This window comes from Coregonus clupeaformis, chromosome 12, assembly GCF_020615455.1.
Source record: "Coregonus clupeaformis isolate EN_2021a chromosome 12, ASM2061545v1, whole genome shotgun sequence".
Taxonomy (NCBI): Eukaryota; Metazoa; Chordata; class Actinopteri; order Salmoniformes; family Salmonidae; genus Coregonus; species Coregonus clupeaformis.
This window is the reverse complement of record NC_059203.1, coordinates 36852195-36868291: the sequence shown is the minus strand read 5'-3', so window position 1 is coordinate 36868291 and position 16097 is coordinate 36852195. Positions and strand designations below refer to the sequence as shown.

The window sequence follows — 16097 nt, the reverse complement described above, 5'->3', positions numbered from 1 at the left end:
GCTGAGCCTCCATGTCCTCAGGCCTGGCCCCAGAAAAACTATTGACATTTACTGATGACATTTACACACATGGATTCATTCAGGGGCATTCCTCTGCATGCATAATGCCCTGGATGTGATATGATTGGAGGGTGTGTGTATCTGTCTGTCTGTCTGTCTGTGTGATGGGTCTAGATGGGTGTGAGGGGACCACTGGGGTTCAGTCTGAAAAGATAAAGGGATATATAGGGTCAAATATGTTTTTTAAATTAATTGCAGGGTCTTTGATTTTGGGTTATATGATGGAAATGAAGGTAGAGTGGCCCACCGGCCCCATCTTTATGTGTGTCACCGACGCCTTGCTCCTTAACAAGCTAAACACACAAGGAAACCACAGCCACCTCCGCTCACAAGGACTGTGAGCTCTTTAAGAATGTCAACCCTCGCAAGGCTGCCGGCCCAGACGGTATCCCAAGCCGCGTCCTCAGAGCATATGCAGACCGGCTGGCTGGAGTGTTTACGGACATATTGAATCTCTCCATATCACAGTCTGTTGTTCCAACTTGCTTCAAGATGTCCACCATTGTTCCTGTACCTAAGAAAGTGAAGGTAACTGAACTAAATGAGTATCGCTTCTGTCATCATGAAGTGCTTTGAGAGGCTAGTTAAGGAGCATATCACCTCCACCTTACCCGACACCCTAGACCCACTACAATTTGCATACAGCCCCAACTGATCCACAGATGACGCAATCGCCATCGCACTGCACAGTGCACTATCCCGTCTGGACAAGAGAAATACCTATGTAAGAATGCTGTTCATCGACTACAGTACCCTCCAAGCTCGTCACTATGCTCAGGGCCCTGGGTCTGAACCCCACTCTGTGCAACTAGGTCCTGGACTTCCTGACGGGCCGACCCCAGGTGGTGAAGGTAGGCAACAACCCCTCTGCCACGCTGATCCTCAACACGGGGGCCCCACAGGGGTATGTGCTCAGACCCCTCCTGTAGTCCCTGTTTACTCATGACTGCGTGGCCACGCACGTCTCCAACTCAATCATCAAGTTTGCACCTCAACAGTGGTAGGCCTGATTACCAACAACGATGAGACAGCCTACAGGGAGGAGGTGAGGGCCCTGACAGAGTGGTGCCAGGAAAATAACCTGTCCCTCAATGTCAACCAAATGAAGGAGCTGATTGTGGACTTCAGGAGACAGCAGAGAGACCACACCCCCATCCACATCGACGGGACCGCAGTGGAAAGGGTGAAAATCTTCAAGTTCCTCATCGTGCACATCTCTGACAACCTGAAATGGTCCATCCACACTGACAGTGTGGTGATGAAGGCGCAACACCTCACGAACTTCTAAAGATGCACCGACACTGTATCACCGCCTGGTACGGCAATTTCACCATCCGTAACCGCAGGGCTCTCCAGAGGGTCAGCCCAACACTACCTTCCCTCCAGGACATCTAAAGCACCCGGTGTCACAGGAAGGCCAAGAAGATGGCCAAGAAGATCGTCAAGGACCTCAGCCACCCGAGCCATGGCCTGTTTACCATGCTTCTATCTAAAAGCCGGAGACAGTACAGGTGCATCAAAGCAGGGACCGAGAGACTGAAAAACAGCTTCTATCTTCAGGCCATCAGATTGTTAAATAGTCACCACTAGCCTGCCTCCACCCAGTACCCTGCCCTGAACTTAGTCACTGTTACTAGCAGGCTACCACCCGGTACTCTACCCCGCACATTAGAGACTGCTGCCCTATGTACATAGTCAATGAACACTGGTCACTTTAATAATATTTACATACTGTTTTACCCACTTCATACAGTGGGGAAAAAAAGTATTTAGTCAGCCACCAATTGTGTAATTTTCATCATAGGTACACGTCATCTATGACAGACAAAATGAGATTTTTTTTCTCCAGAAAATCACATTGTAGGATTTTTAATGAATTTATTTGCAAATTATGGTGGAAAATAAGTATTTGGTCAATAACAAAAGTTTCTCAATACTTTGTTATATACCCTTTGTTGGCAATGACACAGGTCAAACGTTTTCTGTAAGTCTTCACAAGGTTTTCACACACTGTTGCTGGTATTTTGGCCCATTCCTCCATGCAGATCTCCTCTAGAGCAGTGATGTTTTGGGGCTGTCGCTGGGCAACACGGACTTTCAACTCCCTCCAAAGATTTTCTATGGGGTTGAGATCTGGAGACTGGCTAGGCCACTCCAGGACCTTGAAATGCTTCTTACGAAGCCACTCCTTCGTTGCCCGGGCGGTGTGTTTGGGATCATTGTCATGCTGAAAGACCCAGGCACGTTTCATCTTCAATGCCCTTGCTGATGGAAGGAGGTTTTCACTCAAAATCTCACGATACATGGCCCCATTCATTCTTTCCTTTACACGGATCAGTCGTCCTGGTCCCTTTGCAGAAAGACAGCCCCAAAGCATGATGTTTCCACCCCCATGCTTCACAGTAGGTATGGTGTTCTTTGGATGCAACTCAGCATTCTTTGTCCTCCAAACACGACGAGTTGAGTTTTTACCAAAAGTTATATTTTGGTTTCATCTGACCATATGACATTCTCCCAATCCTCTTCTGGATCATCCAAATGCACTCTAGCAAACTTCAGACGGGCCTGGACATGTACTGGCTTAAGCAGGGGGACACGTCTGGCACTGCAGGATTTGAGTCCCTGGCGGCGTAGTGTGTTACTGATGGTAGGCTTTGTTACTTTGGTCCCAGCTCTCTGCAGGTCATTCACTAGGTCCCCCCGTGTGGTTCTGGGATTTTTGCTCACCGTTCTTGTGATCATTTTGACCCCACGGGGTGAGATCTTGCGTGGAGCCCCAGATCGAGGGAGATTATCAGTGGTCTTGTATGTCTTCCATTTCCTAATAATTGCTCCCACAGTTGATTTCATCAAACCAAGCTGCTTACCTATTGCAGATTCAGTCTTCCCAGCCTGGTGCAGGTCTACAATTTTGTTTCTGGTGTCCTTTGACAGCTCTTTGGTCTTGGCCATAGTGGAGTTTGGAGTGTGACTGTTTGAGGTTGTGGACAGGTGTCTTTTATACTGATAACAAGTTCAAACAGGTGCCATTAATACAGGTAACGAGTGGAGGACAGAGGAGCCTCTTAAAGAAGAAGTTACAGGTCTGTGAGAGCCAGAAATCTTGCTTGTTTGTAGGTGACCAAATACTTATTTTCCACCATAATTTGCAAATAAATTCATAAAAAATCCTAAAATGTGATTTTCTGGATATTTTTTCTCAATTTGTCTGTCATAGTTGACATGTACCTATGATGACAATTACAGGCCTCTCATCTTTTTAAGTGGGAGAACTTGCACAATTGGTGGCTGACTAAATACTTTTCCCCCCCACTGTATGTATATACTGTATTCTAGTCAAGGCTCATCCTATATAACTACCGCTGTACACACCTTTTCTATTTATATACTGTCCATACTATACACACCATCGTACATACATATATATTATATGTTATGTTATTTTTTGGATTTGTGTGTATTATTTTGTAATAAAAATAATCCTAAGCATTTTGCTGCACCTACGATTACATAAACAAAATACTGTATTTTTGATTTGATGGAATCACCAGTGCAATAGTCAGAGGAGTTGGCTCAAGCACATACAGATCTGGGACCAGGCTATCCAATATACATTGGGGTGTGTGGATTTCTCTATAAACTGTTTAGTAGTTGAGAAGTATTATTTTAAGCTGACACTGACCGTGTTTGTGCTGACAGTTGCTAAGGTACTGCCAACAGTGCCAATGTGGCATGGGAGTGGCACTTTGATCTGTTGAGCCCTCCATCTGTTGTAGAGGTGTGTTGGCGGGCACAGAGAAGGAGGCAAGAGAGCAACACACAACTGAGTCTCTGCCCACTGCTCACTGCACTGATACAGCCCTTGTCAGCACATCGAAGATAGTCCCAAAATAGCCACATATGCGCACTTGTCACATGCAGACATGCATTACTGAAAAGCTTTAGTGGGTTTGGCTGTTGACATGACATTATGGATTACATTCAGCACCATGCAAGACCACGATAAAACTTTAACTCAGAATTACATTATGACGTCTGTTGAAGGCTAACGGTAGCCTTTCGCCTTGGTGTTCCAAGACTAAGGGACCTACTACACCAAGTGGAAGCAGATCAGCAAAAAGGATCTAGCCATCAAACCAAGTGATAATCTCACACCACATTACGCCTGTCTTCTGTTACATAACCATGGGCAGGCTATGTGTCTGCTAGCCTGCCTATAGCTGATGTCAGGTCGGTGAAAGCAGCATTATGTCCTACTCAGGGCACAGAAAGCATCATGCTCTGCTCTCCCTCGGCTGCGTGAGGCCCATAACGTGGTGTGTCAGAGTCCATCAGCTGACGATGACTTGACCTGGGTGCTGTGACAGGTCATTAAACCCCCTTCTCCCGTCTGTCTGTCCACGAACACACTACTGTTAACATCCTCAGCCTGAGGAGGCAATTGTGTGAGTGATGGGCCGGGCTGTGTGTTAGCGGGGTTAGCGCTGTCAGTGGTACGCATAGGGGCCATGGCTAGGCTAATGAATAATGGACGGTAATGTTGAGAGGGCTGGAGTGTGGATTAGGAGTAGGGCTGTGCCTAGGCATATGATTAATTGAGCAGGGTGGGGAGGAGAGGAGAGAGGGGGGAGCCTCCAGTGACAGTTCTTACTATAGTACTACACACTGTCCCACTCTGCTACAGTCTTTACTGCCAGGAGGCAGTTATATCTAAAAAATGCAGGTGAAATCAGTGGAGTTTTAGCACAAGAGCCAGTGAGAGGCTTCCTGGCATTAGCAAGCCTGACAATGCAACAGAAGGGTTAAGTGGGTGGTCTGGCACATTGGGTTTCATGCACACTCAAGTACATGTGTTTTCTCCCACTCGCAATATATGCCCAAACTGCCTGTCTGTCTCCTAGGGCCCTGGCCTCACTCTAGGCTCTATCGGCTCCAGGCTCCCAGAGACCAGGCTACATGTGGTCCTCTGTAGCTCAGCTGGTAGAGCACGGCACTTGTAACGCCAAGGTAGTGGGTTCGATCCCCGGGACCACCCATACACAAAAAAATGTATGCACGCATGACTGTAAGTCGCTTTGGATAAAAGCGTCTGCTAAATGGCATATTATTATATTATATTATATGTTGGCTGTAAAAAAAAAAATGGTTAAGTGCGGAGCTGCTCCCATCTCTCCCTGGAGCTTTCCCACTCCATGGTCCAACAGCACCCCTGCTCTCCAGCTTAGCCCTCCTAATCTCTCACCCACTTACTCTGGCAGGAATCAAGCTGCCTCAGACACTCTCAAAAACACAGCAGCATTTCAGACAACACAGTCAAACAGATTATTCATTGATTTTACAAAGACAAATGGATTATTTACTGTGGGGTCATGTGTTTGTGTTTCTGTTACTGTTTCCATTTGTGACTGTTTTGGTGTGTGTGCCTGTGCCTTTGCAGCAGTCAATGTAAAAACAGTGGCAGCGTGCGTACGTGGGTGTGTATGTTCACTGCAGGGACTGTGTGAGCATAGCTTGATGGTGAAATTAGGGGATAAAGGAGAAACGGGCACACTATATTAAGGGGATTGCAGCGAGCTCTGCCTGATCTTTGTTAGGACTAATGCACCTTTTCAGGACTCTCAGAAGGGGAGGGAACAATCATCAGGGTGTTATTTCCAGGGCTGACTCATACTAAACTCTCTCTCTCTCTCTCTATAGTCCCCCCGAGCCAAAACAGGAGGTGGAGCGTACAGCTCCAGTCCATTTAGTAATCAATTTATCTGAGCCGGGACTTACAACCCAGGCCTCCTGTGGAGAAATTTTCTGTTTTGCCTTGGCTTAGATGACATAACACATTCTGTCGATATGTGTTCTAATTTTGTGGGTTCTAGTGGTTGCTATTGGCCTTGACTTTTTAAGGAAATGGGTACATGTTTCCTAAGATGTTACTGGAACTGCCAGTGCTGAGTAAACACAACCGTGAGATCAATCGAAGTGCTGCTTTTATTGCTTTGTTTTACCTTCTATATATACAGTCGTGGTCAAAAGTTTTGAGAATGACACAAATACAGATTTTCACAAAGTCTGCTGCCTCAGTTTTGATGATGGCAATTTGCATATACTCCAAAATGTCATGAAGAGTGATCAGATGAATTGTAATTAATTGCAAAGTCCCTTTTCTATGAAAATGAACTTAATCCCAAAAAAAACATTTCCACTGCATTTCAGCCCTGCCACAAAAGGACCAGCTGCCATCATGTCAGTGATTCTCTCGTTAACACAGGTGAGAGTGTTGACGAGGACAATGCTGGAGATCACTCTGTCATGCTGATTGAGTTAGAATAACAGACTGGAAGCTTTAAAAGGAGGGTGCTTTAAATCATTGTTCTTCCTCTGTTAACCATGGTTACCTGCAATGAAACACGTGCCGTCATCATTGCTTTGCACAAAAAAGGGCTTCACAGGCAAGGATATTGCTGCTAGTAAGATTGCACCTAAATCAACCATTTTTCGGATCATCAAGAACTTCAATGAGAGAGGTTCAATTGATGTGAAGAAGGCGTCAGGGCGCCCAAGAAAGTCCAGCAAGCGCCAGGACCGTCTCCTAAAGTTGATTCAGCTGCGGGATCGGGGCACCACCAGTGCAGAGCTTGCTCAGGAATGGCAGCAGGCAGGTGTGAGTGCATCTGCACGCAAAGTGAGGCGAAGACTTTTGGAGGATGGCCTGGTGTCAAGAAGGGCAGCAAAGAAGCCACTTATCTCCAGGAAAAACATCAGGGACAGACTGATATTCTGCAAAATGTACAGGGATTGGACTACTGAGGACTGGGGTAAAGTCATTTTCTCTGATGAATTCCCTTTCCGATTGATTGGGGCATCCGGAAAGCACCTTGTCTGGAGAAGACAAGGTGAGCGCTACCATCAGTCCTGTGTCATGCCAACAGTAAAGCATCCTGAGACCATTCATGTGTGGGGTTGCTTCTCAGCCAAGGGAGTGGGCTCACTCACAATTTTGCCTAAGAACACAGCCATGAATAAAGAATGGTACCAACACATCCTCAGAGAGCAACTTCTCCCAACCATCCAAGAACAGTTTGGTGATGACCAATGCCTTTCCCAGCATGATGGAGCACCTTGCCATAAGGCAAAAGTGATAACTAAGTGGCTCAGGGAACAAAACATCGACATTTTGGGTCTATGGCCAGGAAACTCCCCAGACCTTAATCCCATTGAGAACTTGTGGTCGATCCTCAAGAGGCGGGTGGACAAACAAAAACCCACAAATTCTGACAAACTCCAAGCATTGATTATGCAAGAATGGGCTGCCATCAGTCAGGTTGTGGCCCAGAAGTTAATTGACAGCATGCCAGGGCGGATTGCAGAGGTCTTGAAAAAGAAGGGTCAACACTGCAAATATTGACTCTTTGCATAAACTTAATGTAATTGTCAATAAAAGCCTTTGACACTTATGGAATGCTTGTAATTATATTTCAGTATACCATAGTAACATCTGACAAAAATATCTCATAACACTGAAGCAGCGAACTTTGTGAAGACCAATACTTGTGTCATTCTCAAAACTTTTGACCACGACTGTAGGATATTAATTTTATCACCCTGTTGTAGGACATTTCCTGCACAGCATTATATGCAAACTTGTGTATTTGAGGTTTAAAAAGGCTTCTAAAGTTTAATTTCCACTTTAAAATGTCAGACTTGATTTGCCCAACAAAAAATGTATCAACCCCTACAAAATGTTCCATTAATTATAATCCACACAATAATTCACATTTCCTGTTGATCCAGGATTATTTTCCTGCTGTGAGAAACTGGTCAAATTAAGATCCTCCATCTCTACAGTATATCAGTGGAGGAGCAACAGATTGGGAAACATGGGAAATTACAGCCAAGAATGTAAGCAATACTTTCCTGCATGACAGACTGCCAAGACAACAAGTTGGCACCCAGGCTAATTCACTATACTACTGTACCCCATGGCCAAGATGTCGCAGTGTAGTTTAGTCAATAGCATAGGTAGGGTCCAGAGTTTCTCCTGATCAGGTCACACAACTTGGTGGATAGCTGCATTAATAGATGATATAGAGGTGACCCTTGTTCTCTCCTGAACGGTGGCACCTTCCCAGTTTGCTCCAGCGTTCTGAGATTTGATTCCCTCGGCTCCAGTCATGTCATGGTTTATTCACGCGCTGCTCTTCTCCATCTTCTTTTGATATTATTTGTTGAATTAAACATAGAAAATTGCTTCTGCTTGTCCACAGCATCCATATTTAATGTCCTGGCCTGATGAGTGGGCACGAGCTGGAACCGAGAGGAATTCAGGTGTATCCACCTAGTAAACCACAACAACCAAATCAGCCACCACTCACTGTGGAGTTGACGGCCAGCCAGCTATCCAGCGCTGTGAGGAGGTCGTGTTTTGAACGCGTTCATGTATGATGCCTATCCTTTTACTCAAGTGAGGCTGTTCGCTAATTGATCGGCCAAATGGATTTCCAAGTATGTTTTGGCAAGTGTTTGTGTTCCTGGTCTGATATTGTCACAGTTGTTTTTACATTGTTACTGTATTCTCCTTCCTACTATTACACATGTCTATCTGTCTGTTACCACTGTGCCAGCTAAGAGCCTGTTTGGGGGGACTCTAGTGTTTTGCATTTACAGATGCCCCTTTACCATCATAGTTATTACATGCATGATAGTTTTAGAGCAGGGATAGCATCAGCAATTCTCTGCACCCGTCATATGTACACACTAACACACATTCTCACACTCTGACACACACACGCATGCACACACGTGTCCACACTATATGAAATCCTAACATAGAAAGCCATAGAATGTGCTCCAGTGAATGACATCTCCCAGTCCACATGCTCTTACAGATGAAGAGTTGTCTCTCTCGCTCTGTCTCCTACTTTCTACTGATTTAATGGACGACAACATGGGCCCTGAATACCTCGCCCCATATTAAGACTAATATTTGTTGATAACCAGACTGTTATTGACTGAGTAATAAGAATGATGTCTCAAAGACAGAGCTCCATTTGGAAAGATATAGGCCTACCTATTTATGTTTTAGTTGTCCTCCTCCCTTTGTTACTAAATTAACCAGTAATTTCTGTGACCGTCTGTGGTCAGAAATATCTCCTGTAAGGCTCTCAGGATTGTTTGGCCCCAAGGGAGTGATGATGTACACTCAGTGTGCAACAGGCTGACCCATTGTACTCAATGACAATACGATAGGTAGTCTCTTGCGACACCCCCACTTTTTTTTCATTTTTTAAAATCTTTTTTTTTCATACTGGCCCCCCATGGGAATCGAACCCACAACCCTGGCGTTGCAAATGCCATGCTCTACCAACTGAGCTACATCCCTGCCGGCCATTCCCTCCCCTACCCTGGACGACGCTGGGCCAATTGTGCGCCGCCCCATGGGTCTCCCGGTCGCGGCCGGCTACGACAGAGCCTGGATTCGAACCAGGATCTCTAGTGGCACAGCTAGCACTGCGATGCAGTGCCTTAGACCACTGCGCCACTCGGGAGACGGATGGCGCAGTCTGGCCAAAGCTAGATGGGCTTCCTTCATTATTAATGCTGTCATTCCTTCTATCACACTTGTATTGGCTAACACAAGGCCTGCATCCCTGGGGTCACTCAGAGCTTATGGCCTCTCTTAGACTCCACCCTGTCTACAACCAGCACCGGACCTTACAGTATATATACAGTATAGAATATGCAATATACAGTATGCACTGCAGTATCCTGTCCTGTGTCTGGTGTTTTGTGATGCATCTTCCTATTTAGGGAAAGGTTGGTTATGGATAGGGTTGCAAAATTCCAGTAACTTTCCCAAAATTCCCAGGTTTTCCAGAAATCCTGGTTTTAAAATTCCAGAAATCAGGAAGGAATAAAAGCAGGAAATCCAGAATCCGCCAACCATCCTGGCCGTTCTGCCATCCTAGGCGAGACTAAATAAATTGCCTCCTATCCCCGCAAAACTAGATTAGTGTACAGTGTCAGCTCGTAATTACATTTTATGAATGCCCATCCATGTGGTACTGCTTGTAAAACAGGCAGTTGCATTGGCTTTTATTAAAATGTATGCGCACATGACTGTAAGTCGCTTTGGATAAAAGTGTCTGCTAAATGGCATATTATTATTATTAGTCCTGATTCCTGACATAGTGTACAGGTCTAAAGCATCCCTGTGCTCTCTGAGTCCTCCCCTATCTGAATGTGTTCTTTCACCCAGAACTGACTGGCCCTCCCCTAAGTACCAATACTGTAGCATGGGCGTTAGAGTAGCAAGGTACAGTTTAGGAGTTTCACCTCTGTGTACAGTTAGATTGGTATGGGACCAACATTTACACTAATCTTCTTTTTAACTCTTATATAAAGTAGCACTTTGTTAGACCTGAACTGAAGTTGAGGTCATGTCCTTGTGCTGGTTAGTGTGGTACTCTGGTAGGGCTTGAAGCTCTTATTTCCAGAGACAGTCCTGTCTATGGGGGCCAGTGGAGGTGGATGCAGGTCGTTTTGTTTGTGATGTGCTCATTGATTCCTGGTTCCCTTAGTTTCTCAGCTACTCTTTCAGTCTGATACCCCTGCTGTGGATCACACACCCTGCTGACAATTAGACTCCCCTCCTGTGAGCACAGCCTGATAGGTAGTGTGTGTGTGTGTGTGTGTGTGTGTGTGTAGACAGCTCTGGGCTGCTGTTCCCTGCAATGCTTTTCCAATTGAGCTGCAGGTCAAATCCGCCTCTCACATTAACTTTGACACAGTCACCATCTCCTTAATGTGTGATACGTGAGTGAAGGTTGCCATGGAAATATTGCTTTTCATATAGTCACGCTAAGGCATGAATCATTGTTCTGTGAGACTGATGCAGTATCATCCCCTGTCCTCTGGCACATATATGTTATGGCCGTTTGACTTCATTTGAAGGCCATTAGTCAGTAGAAACTTTTGTATGCTCGCCAAATGATGTTAACCTTTTGGATGGGAGTCCTCATAACACTCACACCCTGATTCTCTGTTATATGTGAATCAGTCTGACTATTGTTTAGTGCCAGTCTCCTCTCAACTAGGGCTGTGGCGGTCATGAGATTTTGTCAGCCGGTGATTGTCAACCAAATAACTGTCAGTCTCTCGGTAATTGACAGTTAATTAACATAAACACATTTAGCATCTCCTGGCTTCCACACATGGCCTATTAAGCCATTTTAAAAAGTATAATAAATCCATGTAATATAGCGTACACCTTCACAATAAATCCATTATTTATTTTAGACAGGTCTAAAGAAGCATGATATGAAGAAAATGTACTATATTTCAGAAGAAAAGAATAGCATACTCTGAGTTGTCTTAATGTGGCTATGCCAAATGGCTGTGGGCTACGCTAGTTCATTTAGCAGACAAGATTTGCTTATAATTCCGTGACATTATTTTATGTTATTTTATAGTATGAAGAATACCATTGAACAAAGCTGAATAAAATAGAAATATTTTCTCCAAACGATTTGAGGGAGTGCACACATGCGGCTATTCTGTGTTGAGCGGTTAACAAAGAAATAGGTACTCCTACTGTGAGGGAATAAAGTATTTGATTCCCTGATGATTTTGTACGTTTGCCCACTGACAAAGAAATTATCAGTCTATAATTTTAATGGTAGGTTTATTTGAACAGTGAGAGACAGAATAACAACAAAAAAATCCAGAAAAACTCATGTCAAAAATGTTATAAATTGATTTGCATTTTAATGAGGGAAATAAGTAAGCTGATGGGATCCTCGTCTTTTTATTAGAGGCCATCACTCTGTTTTCTCCCGCAATTGCGTAGCCTATAGAAATGTTGCTGAACATGAGCTCATGGGCTCTCATTAAGTGTTTGATTAGATTTTTTAATACGTTTGCATTGATCTCAGGTGATTAGAGGGACAATAGAGTGCGGGGTACCAGGCAGTTAGCAAGTTTAGTAGGCTACTAATTACCATCAGCAGCATCAGAGCTTGGAGAAGCCTTATTACCGTGACTAAACGGTCATGTGGAATTTGACTGCCTTCGTGACTCGTGACCGCCGGTGTGGCGGTAATTCGGTCACCGCAACAGCCCTACTCTCAACACCTCTCCTCCCTCCCTGATGACAAGACTCCCACGCTTCTCTTCTCTTCCTGTCTGTGTTCTATCACTGCAAAGAAAACAGCAATCCAATCTCACCAACAAGAAAACGAGAGAGGCGGGGAAGGAAAACACATTATAATGCCACCGTGGCATTTGACTTCATCCTGGTCTCATCAATCCAATAATAGAGAATGAAAATGAAGATAGACAAGATAATACTCTATTCCCTGTGTTATCATACTTTAAATGAATATTATTGCTTAGCCCCCCTACTCCCACTCACCCCCCACTCTCTGTAGCCTGCTGATGAGAAACCCCCAGTGTGGGAGTTTGTAGAGGGTCTGTGTGGGGGCTGCAGGCGGTGGGAGGATGGAACAGACCCAGAAGGCGTGCTGAGTGGCGGGCAGGGCTACAGGCTCCAAGGTGTATCTGCAGGCCATCCTGTCACGGTGGCCTGGTTGAACCCTCCACCACAGCACTACCTCACAGCTAGCCGTGCCCTACACTGACACATACATGGACACACGCGCACGACACATGCACGCATGCACGCACACACACGCATACACACACACACACATGTACAGTAAGTAACCATTTCACTGTTAGCATGTGACAAATAGCACTCTCACACACAGACTTTGACCATGATGGTGTGTGTGTGGGTCCAGCCATCATCAGACACCTCAGTGAGATCCATCGACTTGGTGTCTGCTTATTCCATCCAGCCAAATGAGCAGATACATCTTGGCCTTTAAACTGAAGTTCATGGCATTTAAAGGATAAGTTCAGAATAACCTTGGGCCCAGATTTGATTCTGCTTGAAATGGAAGCAATAGGGTTGCATGAAATGAGAACACCTCCAGTGATGTATGAAACGAGAACATGTTGTGTGCGAGAGCTGCACAGCAACAGCTACAGCAACAGCATAGAACCTGCCCCAGTGACCCTGCAGCAACAGCATAGAACCTGCCCCAGTGACCCTGCAGCAACAGCATAGAACCTGCCCCAGTGACCCTACAGGAGAACAAGGATAAAAAAACATCAAACACATGACCAAAGTCATCCACGGCTTTCTCCAAGAATCAAATCAAAAGGTAGGCTACATAAAACAGATGTCTCCCTGCTCTAAAGCGCTCTCTTGCTCTCTCTCTCTCTCTCTCTCTCTCTCTCTCTCTCTCTCTCTCTCTCTCTCTCTCTCTCTCTCTCTCTCTCTCTCTCTCTCTCTCTCTCTCTCTCTCAGTAGTGGGTGCTGGAGTTAGTGTTTGATCCTGTGATCTACAAAGAGAGCCCGTGTTTGTCTCTGTGTGCTGGTATCTTTCTGAGAACACAAGCTTATTTACCCACTCCATCCATCTCTGAGAGGAGAAGTCCAACCTGATGCGCGTGTACGTGCGTGCGTGCGTGCGTGTGTGTGTACTGTAGGCATGTGAATTTACATATTTTTCTCTGGCATAAGAAAAAAGAAAACACAGTTTAACTGAGGTAGATTCAGGATTATCAGGCAATGTTATAGTCCCAGGGTCTTTAGATAGAGACATAGATTGAGTGATTATCCTAAACCTCAGAGTATCGATTCTTTGGTCCAGGTGTGAGCACACACCTCTCACACAGCCCTACCCAGACCCCTGGTGTGTAGCCCTCATAGCATCTCTGATGAGTTTTTCCTCCAGAAAGGTGCGACGCTTGGAATTGTTTTAGTCATTCTAGCGCTCTGGTGTTTAACCAGTGGAATGTTGGCTTATCCTCTGCGTTTTTTAAGATCTCTGATTCTACTGTCTGCACCCCATAATAAATTCTGTCTCCTCTGTGCTGTGGTTAGTTGTTTTTACTGTCCCATAACTGCCTCATAAAGTAGTTCCTGGTCTATTGGAGATTTGTGCTGGATCTCCTATGAATGACCAAACCCTGATTCCCAAGTCCGAGTAAGTAGACGTTTCTGTTAGAATCAGATATGTTTCCAATCCCCCTAATGGTTATGGTTGGGTAATAATCTGATCCTAGATCTGTGGTTAAGACCAACATGTACCTGGATCTCACATGTCAGAGTCAAGCAGCCAGCCCTCTCCTCTGGACCAGATGGCTCTAGTCTCCAGCCTCACGGTGTAAAGACCAGGCTGCCTGGTTGAGTGAATATTAGTGAGGAGGACCCTTCTAGGTGAAGCAGGTAGAAGGCTGCTAATCCAGTACCCTGTGGCTGTACTGGAGAGACACTGATGACACAGACAACCAGGATCAGAGGTGTTGAGACTGATCTGCTGTTGACATTTCTTCTCAGACACAAGGCTTTGCTTTCACATTCCCCAGGTGTTTCCGATAGGAGAAGAGGGGAAGGGAAATGGGTGACAGTGGGGTTCTGATAACCACTTTGCCTGGGAAAGTGTGTGTGGTAGTGTGTGACATTACAAAGTGTCATGCTTGACAATTGCAGACAAGTCAGTGGAGAGCTTGTTGTCAGGTTTGCTAATGAGCCATAGGGGTTCTCTGTGTTCTGTGCTGTGTGGTGGGTTGGGTTGCTGTGTGTGGGTTGAGAATACGGAGACTGGCCCCACACAGACCCACAAGCCTCATCTGGCACCTCAGGGGCGATCACACACTGACAGGGAGAAAAACAAGCATTATTGTATAAATGTATATTATTGGGCAATAGAAGTGCATTGCGGGTGAAGTAGAAGATAAAACACCTCTAGCACTGCGTTTTGTTAGAGACATGAGGAGAGGATGCCTCTGTTGTAACTGTTTTGAGAGAACAATGAGATGGACTAGATTGACTTGGTTATCGTCCACAATGCAAACCAGTTAGATAGATAGATTAGAAATGTAACAGCGGTCAAGCCTCACTAATGGTTAAACTGTATCAGCAAGCTAGTCAATTATGCTTAGAGTAGAACTGCTAGCTCCTAACAAGTCCAAAAGTCCCTTTCTGAGTGTGTGGTGTTGGTAAGTTCCTCCTACATAATGCCTTTTAGATTGCTATGGTGAGCCCACTCCCATGCAGTGGTATTTCCAGCAGTAATTGTGCTCAGTGGGGCGCTCTCTTAGTTGAGGCTTCCTGATGACCACTGATGTGGGGAGTGAAGTACGGAGGGAACAGGCAGGTAATCAGTTGGCCCGATACCCTTCAATTAACCAGACCTTTATTTAGCTCAGTGTCCAGTGTGTGTTTGTTTCCCAATGCGCTCTGGCTCTGAGCATCATCAGTGGCGATGAGCATGGAGGATGAGAATCAAACCTCACTAAAGGAAAGGAAACTCCCCCTTCCAACATTTAATGTCCGATCCAGTTAAACTTTGTTGGACTTCTGTAATTGGGTCCCCTGCTCTGCTTTTCTCCAAGCCTAATGCTGTGTTCGTAACGAAGTGGGAATTTACCACCATAGAGTTAGAGGACACTAGATGGATAAAACCCATTTTGGCATGGACATTGCCATTTGAGGGTGTGAAGGAAAAATTAAGCTTAATGACAATTGTGTTAGACAACTATACAGTGTGCTTTAAAGCTATTATCCAAGTTGAACTCGAACCGGACAAATCTGGATTTGAGGAAGGGGAGTATGAAACGAGGCAATCCCAAATGTGTTATACATTGAAGGGGGGGGGTATATATCACTTGGGTACCTATATGTATGTCTTATATAATAGTTAAGCTTGCCAAGAAAACTCAGCAGAAAAGAGAATACTGATCTAAACCAGATGTTCCTTGCCTATATAAGCTCAAATGTATTTGTGTCTAAGAGAGTCCAAGGCTGGCTGCATCCAGAAAAGGTATCCCCTGCGCAGGTCACTATTGAATAAACCCTGGGTGAATGCTTAACAGTTTTCTCGACTACAAAAGCAGATTTTTCTACAACAAGGGCTTCCACCATTTTAAAGTAGTCCTATGGGTGAGGGAAGGATCATATTATTCCATCTGGGTAA

The 16097-nt window shown here is 45.1% G+C and overlaps 1 protein-coding gene across 1 annotated transcript in view; it reads left to right on the top strand.

Moving 5' to 3' along the window:
* Window positions 1-16097, top strand: part of LOC121578517 (testis-expressed protein 264 homolog) — a 131555-nt gene that overhangs the window by 50548 nt on the left and 64910 nt on the right. The window lies entirely within an intron of this gene.